At 56.4% G+C, this 21308-nt stretch overlaps 1 long non-coding RNA gene across 2 annotated transcripts in view; it reads left to right on the forward strand.

The window, feature by feature from the left end:
• The first annotated feature begins 1398 nt into the window (after nucleotides 1–1398).
• Nucleotides 1399–21308, forward strand: part of LOC118617412 — a 31270-nt gene continuing 11360 nt past the window's right edge. The window contains exons 1-7 of one of the 2 annotated variants that reach the window (XR_004956827.1): nucleotides 1399–1485; nucleotides 3993–4097; nucleotides 4290–5001; nucleotides 6605–6712; nucleotides 10610–10771; nucleotides 10861–10997; nucleotides 19420–19493. This is a non-coding gene — a long non-coding RNA (uncharacterized LOC118617412). The remainder of the gene's footprint in view (nucleotides 1486–3992; nucleotides 4098–4289; nucleotides 5002–6604; nucleotides 6713–10609; nucleotides 10772–10860; nucleotides 10998–19419; nucleotides 19494–21308) is intronic. The other variant, XR_004956828.1, reaches the window with a different exon arrangement.

Consider the following 21308-nt stretch of genomic DNA (forward strand, 5'->3'; position numbering starts at 1 on the left):
GCGGCCCGGTGGTCCAGGCTCACGTGCTTATCACTGTCCGCTGGCTTCACAAATAGCCTTGATCCTCCATTTCAGCCCTGGAATCCGCCGCCGTCTGTGTTACAACCACCTCGCAGGGCTGCTGGGCCTGGGGCCTCTCTGAAGCTGCTTTCAAGTCCCCGCAAGGAGGGCGGGGGGCGCTGTTCTAACTTGATACCTTCGCGGGGCCCCTCTGCCTTTTTCCCTTTGGGACCCATCACTCATTCTCACCCTCTTCTGTCACCAGGCGCTTCATCCTTGCCCTCCCGGCTGCCACCCACCTGTCACCCTAAGATAGATCCTTAGTCCCTTTCAACAGCATTTTGACCTTTTCGAGAGGACATTTGATTGACGGCCCTGCCCGCTTTGCCACTCGGTGCCCGGCAGAGCTCCGAAGGCGCCACCTGTTAGGGATCGAATCTCGTGTGCCAAGTCCCGGCGCACGAGGCCGTGCAGCCATGCGCTGCCGCAACATGTGTCGCCGCCTGTTTCTCCCGGGCGGTGCGAGGGGGTGGGGGGCGCTTTTCAAAGTGTACGTGTGGGGAAATCACCTCAATTGGGGGGGTACCCCATGCCTCTCTAGGTGGGACACAGACCTCGAAAAGTACTGTTCCTAGAGGGCCAGGGCTCATGCGTAGGTTCTCGTTACAATCCCGTTAGGCATACCCCCTTGTTAACGTGGAGAACCGGAACCTCTAGCAACGGAGGGGGCACTGCAGGGTTCTGGGTACACAGGTTGTAAGCGGCAGAGCCTGGACTCAAAACCATAGTTTTTTTTTTTTTTTTTTTTTTTGAGTCGAAGGTGCTGTGCCGAGTCTCCCGTGTCAAAGGTAACCAATCAGGAATGGGTGGGTGGGCTAAAAGGGGGTGACAGCCGCCGACTTACATTGGGTACCGGTTATCTCGCCCAGGGATTTTACTTTCTAGGACAATAAGCAGAAAGCATCATTTTCTTTCGCTTAGACGCACCCTCTAAGAGAGGTTCCGAAAGAGCCAGGTGGCGGATGTGCTACCCCTGAAGCCCAGCTTTACCCTCGGCCCGGCCGAGAAAAATGTCCCCGGTCCCCTTCTCCCAGCAAATTGTGCATACAAATCGCCCTGCTTGGCAAGCGGGGCTCGTGGAGGGAAAAAACACCAGTGAGCACAGGGTGTTGGTCATGGCGGCGAGGGGCACTGCGGCAGAATTTTTTCCTGCCTTCTTTGCTGCAATCTGGGTGCGGCTAGAGCAATTTGTCATAGAATCTGGGGGGCTCATTTTTCCAGCCAATCACTTTTGGAGAAATGAGCGCATTGCAGCAGAATGTGCTGACGTCAGAGACCACCCCTTCTGCGCCTCCATATAAACCCCACCCAGCCAGCCCCTAGCGCAGACGGCGGAGAGCTGGGATGGAGCGCGCCTTGGCTCGCTGGCCTTGGCCGCAGCTCCTCCGAAGAACTGGGGCGCCCACGCGAGAATCTCCCCACCAGGTGAGTGGTTGGCCATCCTTGCCAGAAAGGCTGTGCAAAAGGAAGGCTACACCCTCGTGTGGGTTGGGTTCTGTCCTTTGGGACATGCCGAAGGACAGACGCCGGGACCTTCTCTTGAAGGTGGCCATCTCGCCTGGTCCCGAGCGTCGGCAACAGAATGCTGTCAGGAAGAAAAATCTCGAGGCACATTTTTTGGCGGGGAACAGGGCCCCATTCTCGTCCAGTCCTTCACGGTGGGCAGGGTGGTGGGGGCTTACATTAAGAGGAATGGGAGAAATCACACCAAATCCATGTCGGAATCCAGTGTCCCGCAGTCCCTGGGGTCCAAAATCCAGATTTTTCGTGTTTAAAGCTACCTTCAGAATCACGAATGGTGGGAGATATGGCGGCGGATGCATTCTGCATGCCCCCCGGATTAGGGGGGAAGCACCCAAAGAGAAAGGTCTCCTGGGCACATCCCTCCCCCTGGTTTCTGGCCGCTTCTTGGTGGCCTGTGGGCGTGAGGAGTAGAGGTTCCCATCCGTGAGGGATCCCCAGTGTAAGCACACAGGTCTAGTGCAGAGACGACCGCTCCAGTCAAAAATGAGTAAAATTTCTAACCGATATCATCTGGTTTCACCCTGAGAAAGCCTCCTTAACGGTGGAGAGAGATGGCGCCCAAGCGCAAACCTGCCAGAAGCCCCCTCCATCAGTTCTGTAGCGAGGGCGGCTGGAGGGAGGGTCAAGTAATTGGGGGTACTGGCAGACTAGAAAAAGAGGGTGCCCTTGGGTCTGGGAAGCAAGCGGGAAGAGAAAAATACAGAAAAGGGGGCGTGTTTGGGGGGGTTCTTGGCGCTGGGAGCTGGGAATCGGGGGTCGGAGGGTCTTTTCAGGATTGCTGATGGCCTCTGGAAGATTCTGAGATGTTGTCGGCTCTTGATTTTTGATAAAGTCGCCTTTTGCCATTTCCTTTGTCCCTGTCAAGCCCCCCCAAGCCACCCCCTCCCCACTCAGGGCCCGCGGGCTGTGTGTGGGGAGGGCGCTAGCGGGTTGCTACGTGGCAGGTTTCTGGAATGTTCTCTTGGTGGCCGCCAGAGGGCGCTTGTGGCACTGCGGAATTTGGGGGGGCGGGGTGGGGAGGGGAGGTGGCCTTTGTTCTTCTGCTGGAGGGGGTCAGACGTGAGATTTACTGGAGAATTCTGGATTCATTTACCTAAGAGGGAGGTGTTTTAAGATCCCTAGGTTCAGTCGGAGCGCCTTCGAGCTGGGCGGAGATGCCGTGTGTGTGTGGCTTAGGGGGTCGTGGAAGTGCGTGGACGCAGATTAGTTTATTTAATTTGTTTTGGGTTTGAGGGTCTTAGAAAGGTGTGGCTCATTTGAGCAGGACGGAAGAGGCCATAAAATAGTTAATTAGGCGCCGTGGTGCGGGATCTTGGAATTCTTGCCGTGGAAAAGGGAGGCTAGATTGGGGGGGGGGTGCAATGGTGGGCTGGATGACTTTAGGTGATTTTGGCCGCCTTTATATTATTTTCTAGCAACACCATATTTTATATCATGTGTGCAGAGACCACAGAAGTGAGTGGAAACGTATTGAAAACTGGGTCTTCTAAATTTTAATTATGTTTAATTGGATTTACTGAAGGTCGGAGCCACGCTTTCTGTGTTTTTACTTATTAAAAGTGGAATCGTGTTGTGTAAAGACCCTAATGGCGATTGTTTGCTTGATATCCTCATGTCTCTGGTGATCCCCACTGTTGCGGGGCGCAGAAGGCCCTCTGGGCATTTGCGTGGGGTTGCTGCCCCATGTCCACAGGTGGATTCTGGCTGGTGATGGCGGGAATGTGTTTGAGGAGACTTAGTGGCCCTGTGCAATGGGCTGGGGTGGGCTGTGTCTACTCTCCTAGCCTGAGACCTGTTGGGCGCCCCCCCATCCTATGCCAGCTGTTGCCCTGGCAGCTGCGGGCCAGGCGCGGGCGGGGCTGGAGAAGCTCCTGCTGCGCCCTCCTCAGGTGGCTGTGCTCCTCGGCTCTGGTGCTGACTGCGCGCCCCCTGGCGGTTTGTGCCTGCAAATGTTCCCAGCCCGCCAAACCAGGCTTGAGGTTGCGCGTGCGCACACAGTTAACACTTGCGTCCTGTCAATCAAGTCCTCTTTACCCCCTCCCACTTTTCTCCCTCCTCCCCTTCAACTTCTCTCTCCTCCCCCTCCCATTTCTGTTCTCCCTGCTCCCCCTCCCATTTCTACTCTCCCTCCTCCCTTTCCTATTTCTCTCCTCTCTCTTACCCCTCCCACTTCTGTTCCCCCTCCCCTCCGGTTTTTTCACCCCTCCTTCCCCCCTCCTCTCTTCCACTCCTTTCTCCATCCTCTCCCTTCCCCCCTCCCTCTTCCCTCCTGACCCCTCCCTCCTCCTTCCTCTTCCCATTTCCCCCTGCTTTCCCTCTGACCGCCCCCTCCCTCTCTCTGCTGTTCCTGCGCTGGCCGTTAGAGGTCATCAAGATGGTTTCTAACCTGGCCCCCTCCCATGCCTTAGGTTCTCTCTTCAGGGATGACATCACCACTCAACTCCTTGTCTTCAAGGACCACCTCTCGATGCCCAGCTGCTGCCAAGGTGCTTGCTGCTCATCTCCACCTTATGGTATGCAACCCCACCTTGCACCTGGCGGCTGAAGCCCCGCCCCTGCCACCCTCCTCCCACACCCGAGATCCATTAGCAATTAAAGAAAAACTTTAAATTTTAGCTAATTACTTTTAGTTGTAATTAACTCATTTAAGTTTTAATTAATACCTAGACTTGGGCTTTTAAGTGTTTCCTCTAATCTTTGATCAGTTGCAGAGGATGACAGGAGCGCCGATTCCCAAATCCCACCAGCACACCAAGCAGCCCCTGGCAGACGCTCCCCGGGACCAGGACCACAGAGGCTGAAGAAGACCAGAACTGACCAGCCAGTTGTTCCTCTTGGCTAAAGACTTAAACCAATGCCCTAGTGAGGGGGCATTGGACAGTAACCCCTGACCTTTGCTATGCTTGTGCCTGTTGCTATGAGTACTTTCCTGTAAGTCTCTGCTTGTGTTAATGTGCCAGCGACCTGGAGTGTTTCCCTCCCCAAGAAGGTGTCAGTCTTTCTCAGCTGACCCTGTTGTTGCCCGTCTGATGTCCTGAATGGAAGGATCCCTTTGGGAACTTCTCAGGAGGGGGACCTGGGCCAAGGGCTCCGCCAGCATCTCTGGCAATTCCAAGGCCCAGGTAGGCTTCTGGAATGAGCATGAGCCCTGACGTCATGGGCATCCCCTCCCCTTTTGATATCTCCCGGTCCTTTCCGTGGACTGGTGATGAGAAGAGCAACCTCCCAGGGTTGTTGTGAGTATTAAATGAGCCAAATCAGCCTGGGGCAGGGCTGGGCATAGAGGAGGCAGCCAGCAAGTGTGTTTGAAAGCTCGGTACGTCAGTCCATCCCCACCTCTGTCACTGGTCTCACACCTCTCGTTTATTCTCCCACAGCGCTTCGACAGCCCCTGTCCACGGGGCTCTCCTTGCACAGGTAGGGGCGCCGCCAACCAAGAAGGGAGATGGGCTGACTTGAGTAGGAACAGGAATTATGCATGCGGTCATTTCCAGAGCACTTTCTGTGTTTGAATATGTTGCAGCCTCATTTATAGATGAGACTGAATTCGGCATTGACAAGTCCTTTTAAAAAGGTGGGTGGGGACTGAGTGCCCCTCCTGTGGGACAGCATTTAATCACATTTACCATGATGCGGGACTGAGGCTGGAGAAATGTAAGTATTTTGTCACATTGCTGGCAAGACAAGGGGTCAGAGTTGGACCCTGGGTGACATTGAAGCTACCCCGTACCCCCCTGGCCCAGAGTTAGACTCAGAACTTTTGATTTCCAGTCAAGCGTCTGACAGTGGGACAGCCTGTTTGAAATCCTAGCTGCCCAGGGTGGTCTTGGGGGTCTGGGTGGCCCCAATGCTGCTAACATGTGCTGGCTCGACCTCAATCACGGTGTGACCTTCCGCAAGTCGCTTAACTTCTCCGGGTCTCAGTTCCTTTCATGGTCTAAATGAGGATTTAAAAAAAAAAAAAAAAAAACCCACCCGCCTTTATCTACCCCACAGGGTGCTTTTGAAGAACAAATGATGTAACTACTAGGAAAGCAGAAAGTGCTTTGTAAATCGCTGTGGAAACTGAGGTCCCCGGCACTCCGAGCTCGCCCCTCTCGTTTGCATGCCCAGCCCTCCTCTGCCTCAGGAAGAACTGGGCGAGCACCCACTGGGTGCTGCGAGTGTTTGCGCTCGATAAATAAATTTCAAAACGAATAAAAACAGAATTAATCCGACAAACCTTTTTTGGAACAGCGACAATGCCCAGCTCACCAGGCCTTGGTATGTGATACAAAGACGAGGCAAACAGTCTCTTGGAAGCTAATTGGGGTCCTCGTTTGGCCAGCACTTTTTTTCGTCCCCTTTTAAGCCAACCAGTTTTGTCCAGACAAGACAAAAACAACTCGGGGTGCTTTGAGAAGCCCGGCTTGGAGCAGACAATAGCCCCCGGGCCTCTGAAAGGGCCTGATTGGGTTATATGGCAAATGAAGGTGGAAGGGTGACTTGGAAGGTGACGGATGAAGTGGGCGGAGAGCTGCTTTGAGTTAATCCAGGCTATTAGGAGGGAACCTTTTGTCTTCCAGAGGCTGGCAGGAGCTTTACCCGCTGCCTTTTACATCCTTAATGTAAGGACGCATAATTTATGGTCAGTGAAATCCAGGCCCTGGTGAGATTTGAGTGGGCTGTAAAAACGAGCCTCCCTCCGCCAGTGAGTAATTACAGGGAGCGTCGAAGTCTCCCTTTGCCGTTTGCAACTGTCAATTCATTTGAAGCTCACAACTCTCTGCCCCGACTTGGGGCTGGCCTGCTGCCTACCAGGGAACAGAGGCTGTCAAGTGGCCCTTCCGATTGGGGTCCCAAGGTACATCCGCACCCCACGTTGCAAAGAAAGGGGTGTCCTCTGCACTGGTCACTCCTGTCGCACCTCCGGTTACCAGCAATCCCCTCCGATTTCCTGACTTCTCTCCACAGCGGGAGCCTCCCGGGCTCCTCCTGTCCTCCTGTCCGGCCACTACCGTCTCTCTCTTTCCTTTCGCAGCTTCTCGAAAGGCCTGTCTCCACTTGCTGTCTTCCTTCCTCACCTCCAGCTTCCTCTTCAACCCACTGCTTCCTGCCTTCTCTACTCCATCGAGCGGCTTTCACTAAGGTAATGACTCTTCTGTAGCTTCCACCTGGACGCATCTCCAGCTCGGACACGTGGACACATTTCCGTCTTGCTCTCACGTGGCTTTGGGCCCTGGTTCACGTCTGTTGACACGCGCTCCCTGCTGCCGGCACCCCTGGTTCTCAGCTGGCCCGCCTAGTGCTGGGGCCCAGGGGTAGGCCACTTTGCCCGCCACTTGTCCTCAGTTGCCCAATTGGGTTCATTGTGGTCACCTGGCAGGTCGGGCGAGCTGTCTTGCAGGTAAGAACTAGACACTATTTGAGGGACTTGAAATAAGGTCATTTAAGTATTTGTGAAAAACTACAATTGGCGTCACCCTCCGAGTTTCTTCCAGGTTAAGTTCCCACAGGGAGGACCACAGAGAGAAGAAAGATGGGGGGGGGGGTGTGGTGGGAGAGAAAGAAGAAAAGGAGGAAAAGGCAGCAAAACCATCCCGTAGGGAAGGGAGATTTAGAAAATGTTAACAGCTACCAAAAAACACGTCCCGGGAAAGGCTTCCTCTTGGGTCGGGTTGGGCTCAGATAAACAGGAAATAGGTTTTAAATTAATTATCCCAGTGACAAATTCCAGGAAGCTTCCAAATCAAATTGCCCCGTTTTGGGGTCTTAACTCCTATCAAGTTTAACCTCTACCTCCTCCATCCTGTTTGGACCCTCCCCAGCTCCCTTGCTGGTGGTTAAGTCCCGATGGTACACGCAGGCTTTCAAGGAATGAATGGCCAACAGAAAGCGCCCCGCCCGCCCCCCAGCTGTGTTTTTCAGTTTTCTTGCACTTTGGGCCCTTTTCGCCTAATGAACCCAGGGCGAGCCTCGGACCTTGTCGAGGAGGAGGCTGGACATTAATGAGGTAGCTTCTGGGCTCCAGTGTTCACCGCCTCAGGAGCTGTCTTTGTCTGTGAAGGAAAAACACCCTGATTATCATAATGAGGTGAACTGGCGTCTGCAGGGCAGGGGCGACGGTCCTGAGGCCACACTGGGAATTTCGGGGCCAGAGCCCAGGTTTCTTAGCTCCTCACTGAAGTCACAGCCGGGCCACTGAGCGGGGCTGGACTGGGAGGCTGCTTTGGGGACAGGGCTGCTTTGGAGAAAGGGTCTTGGTTGAGCCTGCAGGCAGCCGCGTCGGCCGGGGTGATGCCTGTGGGAGCCCTCCTCCCAGAGCTGAGAAAACGGGGTGCCCAGTCCCCCCCCCCAGCACGCCCCTGACTCTTCAGGACCCACTGAACCTGAAAACCTCGAGGTCACCAGGTGGTAGGCAAGAGCCAAGTCACAAGTATAGACCCTCTGGGGTTATCACAAAGGCACCCCCCCACGGAAGGGCATGATTTGGGGTTCACATTTAGGTCCCACATACTCAGGACAATGAGGTTCAGGGCACCAGTGGTTTGTCGAGGTCACAGTGAGCCAGTGCAGAGGGGACTTGATGACAGACCTGTGTCAGGACTGGTCTTGTGCCCCTTCTCCTAGGTCCTGTGCCCACCCCAACACACTTCTGTCCTGACCCTTGAACTCCGGGGGCCCATTGCGGGCAGCAGGTGTGCCCAGGGCCTGAAGCATGCCCTCCCGTCTCCAGTTCTGGACGGTGCTGGCCCGGGGCCAGATCAATCAATCAATCAGTCAATCAAATTAGATCACTTCAGTTAAACTTCCAGCTCTGGCCAGACCTGCAGCCAAATGGGAAAAAATTCAGAGGGAAGGAAGGTGGTTGGAGCTAGAAAACCAGATGAGTAGAAAAATTTCCCGCACCTCCCTGAACTTACCTGTCAGCCTAGGCCCTCCTCCCGAGTTCACGAACCTGCTCACCAGCAGCCAGTAAACATCGTCCAAGGACCCCGCCGTGGGGGTGTTGCCCAGGCCAGGGCCCTGCAGAGTGAAATGACAACAGTTTCGGGGTTTCATCTGAGAGGACACATTATAAATAGGGGAAAAGAATCCGTAGGACCCTTTTCACCCCAGACACACACTGATCATTGAAACGAGCCCAGAGCCAAGCACAGTCCAGCGTGTGAGCCCCTGCGGACCGCGAGAGGCTTTTGCTGACCAGGCCCTTGGGGCTTTTGTGGTCATTCCTGGAGCCCCAACGGCCTGGCCTGTGGGGGGAAATGGGCTCCGTCACCCGCTCCTGCTGGGGTTTCGGGGTACCAGGTGGTCATTAGCTTTTCTGTGTTCCCCAGCACAAGGGTCCGAGCTCATGGCTCCCTTGAGTTTTCCTCAGCTCGGGGAGAAGGGCGCCCAGAGGCGTCGCCCCGGCCCACGCGGCTGCTGCAGCCCAACCAAGACCCTTTCTCCAAAGCAGCCCTGTCCCCAGGGCAGCCTCCCACCTCAGCCCCGCTCACTGGCCTCGCGGTGACCTCCGTGAGGAGCTGAGGAAACCGAGCGGAGGGGGTGGCACCTGCTTGTGTGCCTGTGTGCGTGGGACCCCTGTGTCCCCCCTCTTCCAGCCCAGGGGTCCTAGATGGCTCCCTGTGCTGGTCCCCTGAAGCTCAGAGCCCACTGGTCTCGGCATCTGTTGTGAAAAGTGAATCTTGGGAGGATGTGGTTGAACCAGGTGGAGACTAGGGAACGGGTGGGGCCCGAGATGTCCCCCTTCGTCCAGCTGTTCTGAGCTCTGGTGTTCCTTGCTTCCTGCTCTTGCCTCTGTTCTTCACGACCTCTTCTCTCCTCCCTCACCCCTCCAATCCCAATGCCGAATCCGGTGTTCTGGGGTGCTCTAGGCCTGCCCACGTCTCCTCTGGGTGTCCCAGCACCAGCCTGGCACCACGTGGGGTTCAGTAAGAGTATGTGGGATGTATGTTTGGACAGGTGAGTCCGTGAAGGACCTCGGTTGTCTAGCTAGAGGACTCGGGACACCAGCAGTCACATGTAGGCCAAAAGGGTGGAGGGTGGATTTTGATTAGCAGAGTGGCCCCATTTGAGCCGGGGCCTCGCCGGTCTCCCCTTCACTCACTCACGCGTCCATCCCTTCATTCAACAGTTGATCCTTACTGAGCAAGCCCACAGCCCGGCCTCGGGCTGGGCACCCGCCACGCTAGCCGGTCCCTTGATGGCCTCTGCCCAGGGAGCGCGGGCCGGGGGGTTCCTCTGCCGAGGACAGCCGCGCTGTCCCGGCACCGGAGCAGGGACTCCTCTGTTGAAGGCAGGCAGGACGGTGCGAGGGGCCAGCCCCTCCTGCGCTCTGTCTCCCACACGGCCTGTCGCTGAATGCTGACGGCTGTTGCGCTCGGAACGTGGTGTGTGTCCCCTCAGCCCTGGCCACACAGGTCTCCCTCTTGAGTTGGGGTCCGTGAGCTGGACCCCTCCCTCCATGATGCCTTCCAGCTCTTGGGGCTAAACCCAGCTCCTTTTTTTGGCTGGAGACGGTCCTCCGCCAAGGACAGGTGGCAGGGAACCTCCAGGGAGTTGGGTAGGCTCCGCCTCTGCCTGGCTGCCCACCTGTCTGCTCTGCCTGGCGGCTCCTCCCCTGGCCTCCACCAGCGGGGTCGGTGGCCTGCCTGGAGCTCTGCTTTCCCCCCTGTCTGTGCCCAAGTCACCCCGCTTACGACCTTCGGGGGCCCCGCTGCCCAGCCCTCTGTCTCCCAGGGTGGTTTTCTGTGCAGAGCCCTGTGACCTGGCCCCGCCTGCTGCCGCACCCACTGTCCCCTGCTTGCATCTGGCCCTGCTGCTGGGTCCAGACACCCCTCCTCTGGCCCAAGGAGCCACTTGTCCTCAGGACTGCCCAGGTCTCCCACAGATGCCCAGTGCCCGTGGGACAGGCCCCGCTGGCATGCCACCTCCCCGAACTGCCCTCAGATCCCTCTTCCTGTTTGCCTGGCTTCCCAGGGTCTGGGTGGCCTTCTGTCCTGTCCCTGCCCCCCACAGACGCCTTGTTGTTGTGCCCAAGCAGGTGTTGCCATGGCCTGCCCCGTCCCCAAGAGTCCTGGGCTCTGCCCACCCCAAGTCACCCCTGGTTTCGAGTTGGTTTGGGGGCCGCCACCCAGGCCCATGGCTTTTCCTGTCATTGCTCAAACCCATGAGCCACCTCCCTCCGCCGCAGAGCATTCGTCAGGTGAGACCGGGCTCTGGGCCTTCGGTGAGAGCATGCGGCTTTCCCGGGGCGCTGGCCTCGCCGTATTCTAACTCTCGGTCCCTCCCCAGGCTTGGCCCTTGGCCGGGTCAGCTGAAGAGCTGGACAGAAGAGGCAGAGGAGCCCCGAGGACTAGCGCCCTGGACCACGCCCTCCTTCCTGACAGTCCCCTGCGTCATGTGCCCCGCCTGTCGCCTCCCGGTTTGGGGTGAGTGTCTTGCTTTCTTGGAACACCACGATTTCATTCAGTTCAGGTCAGCTCTTACATGTCTAGAGTACACACATAAGCTGGGGAGGGGTCACTCACTACCTTCTACTCCAATTTGGGGCCTGGAAGCTACCTGGACCAAGACCCCTGCCTCGCCGAAGCAGCGTGCACGGGGCCACCCCGGTGAAGAAGGGGCCCCACACGGTAAGTGAGGAGTGTCCAGCTCCCGTCTGGGCCCTGAGAACCGCAACCGGCTGGGGTCAGGTACACAGTAGGTGCTCCACAAGCTTCGCTGAGCCTGTTCATGCGCCAAGCAGCGGGTCAGTTGCTCTCCTACACACCCCCACTTTGGAGACGTGGCAACAGGAATGCACGTCTGCCCGGCAGCTAGAGAAACATTCTCCCCCAAGCCGTGGTGGTAACACCAGCCCCCGAGAGCGCGCCGGCTGCTCCCACACGAGGCTCTGATAATGTCCCTTAATCAAATAGTGGCTTTGAGTGAGTTCTTCTCTTGGCCTCTGTTCCTTACCCCTGAGATTGCAGGGAGATGGGAGTGTTTTGTTTGCTTCCACGGAGTCGGTAATGGTAGGGAAGAAGAGATGGGATTATAGCGCACAGCACTTGCGACGTGTCATCTGTTTATCTGGGTCCCCCTTTCCCGGCGTGAGCTGGGGCCAGGTGTGCCTTGAGGCCCAGACGGTCAAGCTGGGTGTCCTGGGAGGCCCCACGGACAGCTAAGCAGGACGACAGGAAGAGAGGAGGCTCTTTGCAGGCGCCCTTCTTTCTGGGGTCGCAGTGGCCGAGTTCGGGGAAAGCCCCTCCGGAGTCCCGTGGAGGGCACTGGGGTTTTCAGAGGTGGTGCCCTGTGGGGCCTTGGCTTCCACGCAGCACCCACTGTACTCTCCATCAGACGGGTTTCAGAGGCAGCTTCTCCACAGCCCTACCTCCTCCCCAAAATGGAAGTGGGGTGCAAATATCATTTTGAAATTAAACGCATCCGGGTAGGCGGAGAGGGGCAGAGGGACCCAGACCTGTGGCCTTTGCTTGTTCTCACTGCTGGGGGCGCGTGGCAGGTTGGAGAGAGGTGGGGAGTGTGTGCCCAGGGCTAAGCCCAGGGAGCCGCCCCGGAAGACTGTGCCCTGTGACATTTACTCCACAGCTGGTATTTGCCAGACCACCTGCAAACTCTGGGCGGTGGGACAGAGGCCTGGGCGGGGCTGGGCACAGCTCACCTGGGGCCCTATCCAGAGCTTACCGGAAAGGTCCGTGGAGCTAGAAGCCCACAGCTTCTAGACTCTTCCATAGGGGCATCTGAGGCCCCCCTGAAGGTGAGCCGAGCCAAGGGTCAGAGTCACACTGAGGGCAAGTGACCAGCCAGTTCCAGAAGTCGCTGGCCCCTCCCCCTGCCCTGCAGTTTGGGAGGTGGGACACGAGTCGAGCTGTATTTCCTGTACACCTGTGAGTGGTGAACACACATTTTGGGTTTCGTGTAGCATCAGCACAAAACAGATACAAATAGATCGAGTTCGGAATTAAAGACGTTGAAATGTAGCATCGTACATCAGCCCCGTCAGTCCAGGAACTGCAGAAAGGCCATTATGAAGTGTTGAAAAAATCTATATTTTCAGGAGAATTCTTTTTTGATGGATTGGTACCATCCTTGAGCAGTAAGGGGTAGAAATGAGACCCAGAGCAGCCAGAGGACCCGGTCACTGTGGTGGCCTAAACTGCTCCCTGGGGCCTGCTTCCTGCCAGATGCTTCTGGCTGGGCACCGAAGGTGGAGGAGAGATGGTGGGCATGTCTGAAAGGTGGCCCTCCCGTGCCGTCCGCCTCCCCCAGGGGGATGGGAAGGGAGCCAAGGGGTGCTCAGCCTTGTGCACATGCAAAGGAAGAAGGTGCCCCGCTCCCCCCCATTCTCCCACCTGCAGGTTTGCTCCAGGGGCGGATTGCACCCTCCAGGGTCCCCGACCTCGTGCCTCCTGGCTTGTGAGTCAAACCCCAAGTGCTTCCCCAAGCACATTTCTCCAAGTTATGCCAGAACCTGGCGAGGCCGAGGGCGACACAGTGCTTGTGTTTCTCATTCATTCATTCACACGAAGTAACTCCAGTGTGTCTCTTACGCGCAATCTGATGCCCAGAGAGAGAAGGAGAACCAGCCCGTCTTGAACGAGCTTGCGAATGCGTCTCCTTGCAAAGAGGAAGGTGGCTTTCCACAGAACTGATGCAAAGTAAGGCCCTGTAGGGACGCAGGGCAGCGGCCGGTGCAGAAACCAGCCTTGTGGGCTGACCCGGGAAACGGCTGGGCGCCGGCTTTCTTTCCTGGAGACTGGAAGTGAGCACGTTGTAGACAAGTCCCCAGAACTGGGTTCCCGTCCCCTTCCCCGCTCCGAGCCCTGTTCCCTGTTCTCGAAGAAAATAAGGCAGGGCAGCTTGGTCTGCCATCCCTGGTCTTAGCAGACGGAACATTCCAGAAAAGAGTTGTATCTCTCCAAAGAGGCCATCTCAAGTGTGGGGTTCCCATTTGGAAAGAGAGGCCCACGTCTGAGGGGGGCGGAGGGAAGGCTGTCACTGCGGTGCCTGTTCCAAAAGCAACCCCAACTTTGGGGCCTTGGGGAAGAGGACTGCAGAGGCGGGTACCCCTCCAGCGTGCTGAGCGAGTAGGTTTCAGAGCCAGGAAAGGTGCAAAGGGAGGGAGCCCCGGGGAGCCCCCGAACCATGGCCCCTTCTGGGCACATGGACCCTGCAACGGGACAGGACAGGGAGAGGGGTCTCAAGTTCATTTGGACCAGTAGAGGTGGGGTGACCTCCTACCTGTGCCAAGGCAAGCAGCCCAGCACCTGAGGGGTGTGTTTTGGGGTGCCCACACATCTTGGGATTTCTAGTGCTTCCCAGGTGGTAGATGCTTGGTCCCATATTCCAGTTTTCCTTGGAAAACAGATCGCTCCAGCCATTGTCTTGGGGAACCAAGTTTGATCAGAAAGTCCCCAGACATAGTTGTAATTGTCTTCTCAGCTCCCTTCCCCCTTAAGTCCTTGGTGGTCATGGGGACCAGAGAGCAGAGCAGGTGCTGGGTGGCTGAGGCCAGGGTGGGCCCCAACTTGAGGGGATGTGTGAGAGAGGAGTTAATTAGGGGAGAGGATGGCGGAGGGTGTAGTCATGACTCTCTTAATTGCTCTCCAATTTCTTTGGGCTTAGAGAAAAAAATCCAGATGGAGACTTCTTAAGTCCCCCACCCTGGGGGTCATGGCAAAGGAAGGCTCCCCACCACCTTTTGCCTGGCTTCTCTCTGTGCAGTGAATAGGGTCTTTGGCAGGGGCTTAAGGAGGAGACTCTTAGCCTGGGAGCTCCCAGGGCCGTTCAGATGGGAACAAAGGCGCAGGCAGAAAGGAATGTGGGGCGCCCCGTGGAGAACAGCCACCTGGGGATAATTGGGAGGGCCGAGTGCAGATGCGTTTTCCCAGGTCCGTGAATACATTCTTTCAATAGAAGGTGCCTTTCTTCAGATGAAAAGGAGAAAACCTCAATTACCTTCCCCCCAGAAGGAGGGTGTGGGAGTGTGTGTGTCCCCTCTGGGGGCTGCGGCCCCCGGGGGCCCCCTTGCCCTTGTGTGTGCCCTCAGAGACGCAGACAAGAGGCTACACAATGGCACGCTTAACCAGCCACCCCGGCGGCGTGACCCTGGCCATGCTCCTGCTCCCGGTTCTAGGGTTTTCTTTTTGCAAGTTTCTCAGGAGGAAGAATTAGTCGCTGTGCCTCTGAGCAAGAATTTGATCACACTGGGCCTCCTGCCTGAGACACAGCCAGAGAGACAGAATGGGGCCAAGGACAGAACTCCGGGATGGAAAGTTGGGGAAGGAGGGCAGTCGGGGGCCAAAGGCTGACTGCACGGCTGTGCTGGCCGTCCAGGGCCGCAGCTGCGCTCCCGCTGCTGTTCATCCCTTTCTGGAGGCCGCCCTGTGGGCGGAGAGAGTCCTTCCTACCAGTCCAGGAGGTCGGGGCTGGGGCTCAGGATCTACAGGCCCGAGCTGGGGTCGGGAGGGTGGGGCAGAGGCAGCTCGGCCCAGGGGAGCGGGATCGGCCCTGAGCAAGGAGACTCGGGTTGGAGGGAAAACTGTGCTGAGGCCCTGGCCCTCCTGTGGAACCAGGGCGAAGTCCCTGCCGAGAGGAAGGAATGCCAGGTCTGTCTCGGCTGGGGTCTTGGTTACCGCTGGCTTCGGGACCTCAGTTTCCCCATCTGTAAAGTGAGGCAGAAGCCTGGGATGTCAGCATGGGAAAGGCTAGGGCCCTGTTTCACCAGAGGAGGGGATGGAGGTCCCCAGTGTCCAGATTGGGCCCCCACTGGTCTCCTAGCTGGGCATTGGGATGAAGGCACACCCCCTGCTACGGGGACTGGTCAGGTTGCCAGAGGAGAGATGCTGGGACTCAGGGTCAGATAGCAGCCCTAAGAGGCCTTCTAGACACCTGATTCCAGCTGTTGACCCCTGTCTCTAGCCCCCAGGGCCTCAGTTGTCCCATCTGTGAAGTGGGGTGGTGCTGGATCACCGCCATCAGAGGGCCCGCCTGGTTTCCTCAGTGGTCCTTTGAGCTCTTTATTTGTTTGCTGAGTCTTCAGAATTAGGGGCTGAGATTGCTACCGTCCAAGGGGGTGTACTTTAGAGCCCGAGGCGGCAGGCCCGCGGTGAGTCCCGCTGCCGGGGCTGGCTCCCACCCGGCCAGCCTGCCGGCGGGGTTACAGTCATTAGCAGGCCAGCTTCGCAGGGACAGATTCTAGCCGTGCTGTGCTCCACGGCAGCTCCAGGGGCTGTTCGGGGCAAGGACTGCGTTTTCTAGAGCACTTTTCCAAATGGGCGGGCCACCGGCCAGGCCTGGACACCTCTCCGGGCCGGGGGCAGTCACAGTGTGGTGATTGGCTCATGGCCGCCGTCCCGGGAGAGTGCGGCAGCTACACCTTCCCCGTGGCTCCCCCCCGTGCCTTCGGGTCACAAGACCCTCGGCAACAGGCAGCACCCCTGCCAGCACCCTGGCTCCCTCGGGGGAACTTCCTGAAAAAGCCATCAGGGTGCCAACTTCTGGATCCGCGCCCAGCCACCAGGCCCGGGCCGCTGCCGTCTCAGCCCCGGCTCCGACAGCCTCCCAGCGCCCTCTCTGCATCAGCGGGCGCTCATCGAGAGCTCCCCGAACCTCGGGCAGGCCTGCGCCCCAGATGACCGGGGTGGGCTGCAGTCTTTGTGTGGTGACCTTGGTTACGACAATACCTGTGAGCTGAAGTGAGGAATCAAAAAATTGCCAGCTCCAATTAGACCGGCAGACTGCCTTCCCAAAGCTGCCTCTGCCGTTCTGTCCATTAACGGTGCACATAAGCCAAATAGGCCCTAATTCTCTCTAATTGCCCACTCCTGAACAGAGAGGGATTCCGGGAAGTCGCCTATGTACACATCCCGCACCGCCCGGCCCACGGCAACCCGGAGCCCGGGGCCCGAGCGCGGACAGGATTTCAAAGGTGTCCCAATTACCTTTCCCATTTTTATAAGTGGGCCCGCAATGCCCAGGGCCCCAGCCTTCAGGAAGGTACAGGAAATTAGCCCTGCAAGGACCTTGTAGGGACTTCGTAAGGGGGTGGTCTTGACTCAACAGGTAGGGAGTGGGCGAGGCGGACTGTGTAAACTACAGGCTCTGTTTCTGGAAATCATCGTTTTATGAAAAACAGTCTTTGGATGTCTTCATAAGCATCCAGTTCGTTGTCCCAAAGACAGGCCAGACCACGAAGGGGCTGCTTGCCTCCAGGAAAGGGTGACTTTAGGCATCTTGGCATTCGGAGCCAGAATGTTCTAACCCCGCCACACCGCGCAGGGTGTCGTTGGTGGGCCCATCACGCTTCCCGCGTGGACCGGGAGCTCGGGGCACATGTTTGTGAGATCTCTGGATGCTGTAAGGAGGCCTCTTGTCTTCCTTTGGTACCAGAAAGTGACTCATCTGTGCAGCTTCTCTGACGTGTGTTAAGACTACAGCCCGGCACCGTGTTACTGATACAACACGGCAAACCCAGGGCTGGTCCGCGCTCCTTGGAGACTAGGGCTGTGTCTGCACAGACGCAGCTTCTATAGGAAAGTGGATCAAGGGCAGTCAGGAGCTCGGAGGGTTCATGGGGCCCCGGAGCAGAATCAGGAAACAACCCAGATGCCCCGAACGGCTTCTGATTTTGCTGGTCCCATTAAAATACCAAAGAGACCAAGCCAGAGCAAACCCCCAAAGGGCTCCACCCCCACAGTCCCTGGCTCCTAGTCCCCTGGCACATGGCAGTGCCTGTGGTCGGTCTGGCTGCGGTGTCAGGCTCTGGGGTTCCTTTGTCACCTTAGGACCGTGTTGACAACGAGAGCGCCACCCGGGTGCACAGGGGCTCCTGGGGAGGACCGGGCACATCTCAGGTGATGTCCAGCACAAAATGGAGGTCCCCGAGTCGGCCCTTGGTCACCCACGAGCTGCTAACTGCTTAACGCTTACTTTTAAAAGACTTTTTGTTTTTTTAAAAAAATTTTCCTTTATTGATTTTAGAGAGAGGAAGGTAGAGGGAGAGAGAGATAGAAACAGCGATGAGAGAGCACATCTATTGGCCGCCTCCTGCATGCCGCCCCCCCCCGAGGATCAGACCCACAACCTGGGCTTGTGCCCTGACTGGGAATCGAACCAGCGACCTCCTGGTGCATGGGTTGACGCTCAACCACTGACCACACTGACCCAGCTAATTTGTTTTTTTGGATAAAAAATCAACCAGTTGGGGGAAACAGTGTTGGGGAAGCTCAAGGCCAGGGAAGGCATTTTGAGGAGGATATGGAAGTAGGAGGTGTGTCCCCGGTGCCCCAGCGAGTGGTGGGGCTGTGAATGGAGAGGGAAAGGCAGCAGGGGTGTTGGAGAGACCCCTTTCCTGGTCCCCTGGACACCTGGGCACCTGGGCCCTCTCCGTCTCGCCCATCTCTCAGCTCCACCCTCACCCACCTTACTGTTCACACCATCTGTTGGCCACACCCACTTATCTTCACTAGACTCAAACACATGTTCAAAATCCACTCACTTAATTTTTTTTTATCCTCACCCGAGGACATTTTTCCATTCTTTATCCAGACAGAGTGGGAGGGAGAGAGAGGAAGAGAAAAAGAGAGAGAAACATCGATGTGAAAGGGACACATCGAGTGGCTGCCACCCACATGACCCAACCAGGGCCGGGGACAAACTGCAACCGAAGTACATGCCCCCAGCGGGAACCGAACCCTATTTCTCCGAGCAGTTTGGTTTACAGAAAAAGCGAATGGTGACTCAGGAGATACCCCATACTGCCCTCTCCCCGTGTGCCCGGTCACGAGCATCTTGCGTTAGTGTGGCAGATTTGTTTCAGCTGATGAGCCAACATCCAGTTGGCTTTCTGTGTCTGGGTTCCGCCCCCGTGAAGTCAACCCAACGCGGATAGAAGTATTTGGGAAAAGGCGACGGTCCGCGCCGTCAGGCTCCCAGTGGGGGCTGCTGCGTCCACACTGAACACGACAGGCTTCTTGCCACCATTCCCTGAACAGTCCATATAACAACTACTTACACAGCACTTACACTGTTAGCTGTTACGAGTGACCTAGAGACGATGTAGTCTACGGGAGGATGTGCGCGGGTCACTCACCAGTACGACACCACTTAGGGGGGGGGTGCTGGAGCGCCCGTGGAGTTTGGTACCTGGAGGGGGGGGCGGGTCCTGGACCCAGGGCCCTGCGGATATCGAGGGACAAGTGATGACATATACCTGCCGTGACTCAACTCGCTTCCTTTAAACTCAAAATGTGAGCACGGCTTGAAGTCAAAGGCTCGGTGTGCTTGGTCGTGGCTCTTCCTGGCGCCGATTAAAACGTGTGCGTTACGTGCAGCGGAGCTGTCTGTCCAGCCCATCATCTTTTGCCCCATGACGTGGGAGCCAGGCTTTAGGGAACACTGCCCAAGACCTCACAGCCCTCAGTGTGGCCCGCAGCCCCCGACTGTGCCTCACCCAGGGCCAGCTGCTCTGCTGGTCACGCTCCCGCCACGCTGCGCTGTTGACCGGCACTGTCCTGACTTCCAGCAAGCGCCCCTGCCCCGTTTTGCTGTCCATCTCAGCTCTTGCTTACAAAACCTTTGGTTTTGCAAGACAGCACTTAGCCCCATGGGTAGCACCAACCCTAGGGCTCTCGGGTTGGGGCCCCTGTTCTGTGCCGCCCCCTGCCCCCATCCACTCCATTTGTGGTTGAAGTTGGTGGGGGAGGGAGGGGCCTTGGCAGGCAAGGACACAGTGTATTGAAAAGAGAGATGCTTGGTTCCCCCAATTCCACACTTGCTAGAAGTTGGGGAGTCCCTGCTTCATTCAGTCGAGTGAGGTTCTCTTCCAGTGACCAGTGTTTGTCGTTCCAGCCGAATCCATCGTCCGGAATCCTTCGTGGGATGAGACCTCAGACATAACCCCAGCATCTGCCACCTGTAAAATCGTAAGTTCCTGGAGGGTGGGGCATACATCTGTGGCCTTGTCACTGAGGGTGGGGGCTGCCACTCAGAGCACACTGCCAGGCGAGCCTTGTGGGAGGGGCTGATGAGCACAGGTGGGTCGGAGGTCCTCTTGCGGGGCGGGGGGAGGGGTGGTCCCAGCTCGCCGGGTTCGGACCTGGGCTGGGGGCTCATGTTCTAAGGCAGGACCTCCAGCCTCCTGTGTTGTGGCAGAGATTTCTATAGGCAGCTTCGAGTGCCAGACCCCAAAAGAATTTCTTCGCTTTCACTCCTCCAAATGAATGGCCCTTTCATTACTGAGTGTCCCTTTGGCTCTCGTGCTGCAGGGCAGACTGGGATGGAAGTGCCCTTGTGAGCTGGGGCCCTTCACAGGCCAGCGAAAGACCTCGGAGCGAGGGGCATGCCTTTCAAATGGGCCCCCAGCTCCAGTGACCTCGCTCACCTCCTTGAAATGTCTGGGAAACAGAATGGGCAGATTTTCTGTCTTCACAGTGTCCAGCTAAACCTCTTCAAGTTCTTTATTGTTTGGGGCCGAGACACTCAGCAATGGTAATGGGGAGTTCCTTTTGTATTTGCCTTGAAAGGCCAAAATATTTTTATATCGCCACAAACAAAGCTGTCTATTTAAAATCAAACTCCATATCCGTCTTTTCCCACCGGGGAGACCGTGTACGACGTGTGTGTCTCTGTGTGCTGCTGGCTCTCGAGGCTGCTTTGTCAGGGGGAGGGCCATTCATGGGGTCTGCGGGAGGTGCCCACCCCGCCCCCAGTTGTCTAGGATGTGGGCCCGGGGAGGGTGTGGCTACGCTAACATGTACCATACCTGTGCCTGCATCTACCACGTGGATGTGTTAAAGGTTATGGGTTGTGCACACCTTGGTCTTGGTGGTTAACTCAGCAGGAGAAAAAAAGAAGGTCTCAGATACGGGGATTGTTCAGTTTTTTTGGTTGGGAGGTCATTTCACTGGTCCAAATAAGTGAATGGTGAATGAAAGAACAGAAGCATGAATAAAAACAAATAGGTAAAGAAGGGAGCGAGGCAGCATGTGAGTGTCCACTGAACAGGACGCAATTCGATGCACAGGAGATCAATATGTAAGTCAATACAGTATCGACTCCTGTAGATAAGGCCGTACACGAACCATGTCAGGTGGCATGGATCAAGGAATGTGTAATTCAAATTCAGAGCACCTACGATGTTTCCATAAAAGAACAAATGCTAAATAAAAGAAAGAGTGAGGAAGTGAAAATGCACAAGCCACTGGTGACAATACTATATGTGTAAAAATTTGCCCGAGGGGTAGATTTTATGTAAAGTGTTCTTATCATAAATGATAACAATGAATACGGAGGTGGGGGGACACTTGCCGAGGTGACCGATAGGTTTATGGCACAGACTGTGGTAATGGGTTCACAGCGTATACTAATCTCTAAACTCTGAAGATGTACATGTGCACATTTATTATGTACAGCTTTTCGTCAAAAAGGTAAACATTAGAAAATTAAAGAGAAAGTATCTGACAAACCCAAAGGTGCCGAGAGAAGGAGCAGGTGGCTGCCAGGAGGGAGAATGGCGGGAGGCAAAATAATAAATCAAAGGAAGACAGAAGTTTTGAACATGAATACGAGTCAATATACAAGAGGGACTGTGTCATTGTATTATAAGCCGAGCTTTGGGGTTAATTTTAAGCATGTGCTCCTGGCATAGAAAAAGAAGCCACAGAAAAAGAATGGAAAGATTAGTTAAAGAGGATCGGGGGGGGGGGGGCAAAGTTGAGAAGTAACTTTAACCAAAAGTT

The sequence above is a fragment of the Molossus molossus genome, unplaced genomic scaffold (genome assembly GCF_014108415.1).
Source record: "Molossus molossus isolate mMolMol1 unplaced genomic scaffold, mMolMol1.p scaffold_m16_p_1, whole genome shotgun sequence".
In the NCBI taxonomy this organism is placed as follows: domain Eukaryota; kingdom Metazoa; phylum Chordata; class Mammalia; order Chiroptera; family Molossidae; genus Molossus; species Molossus molossus.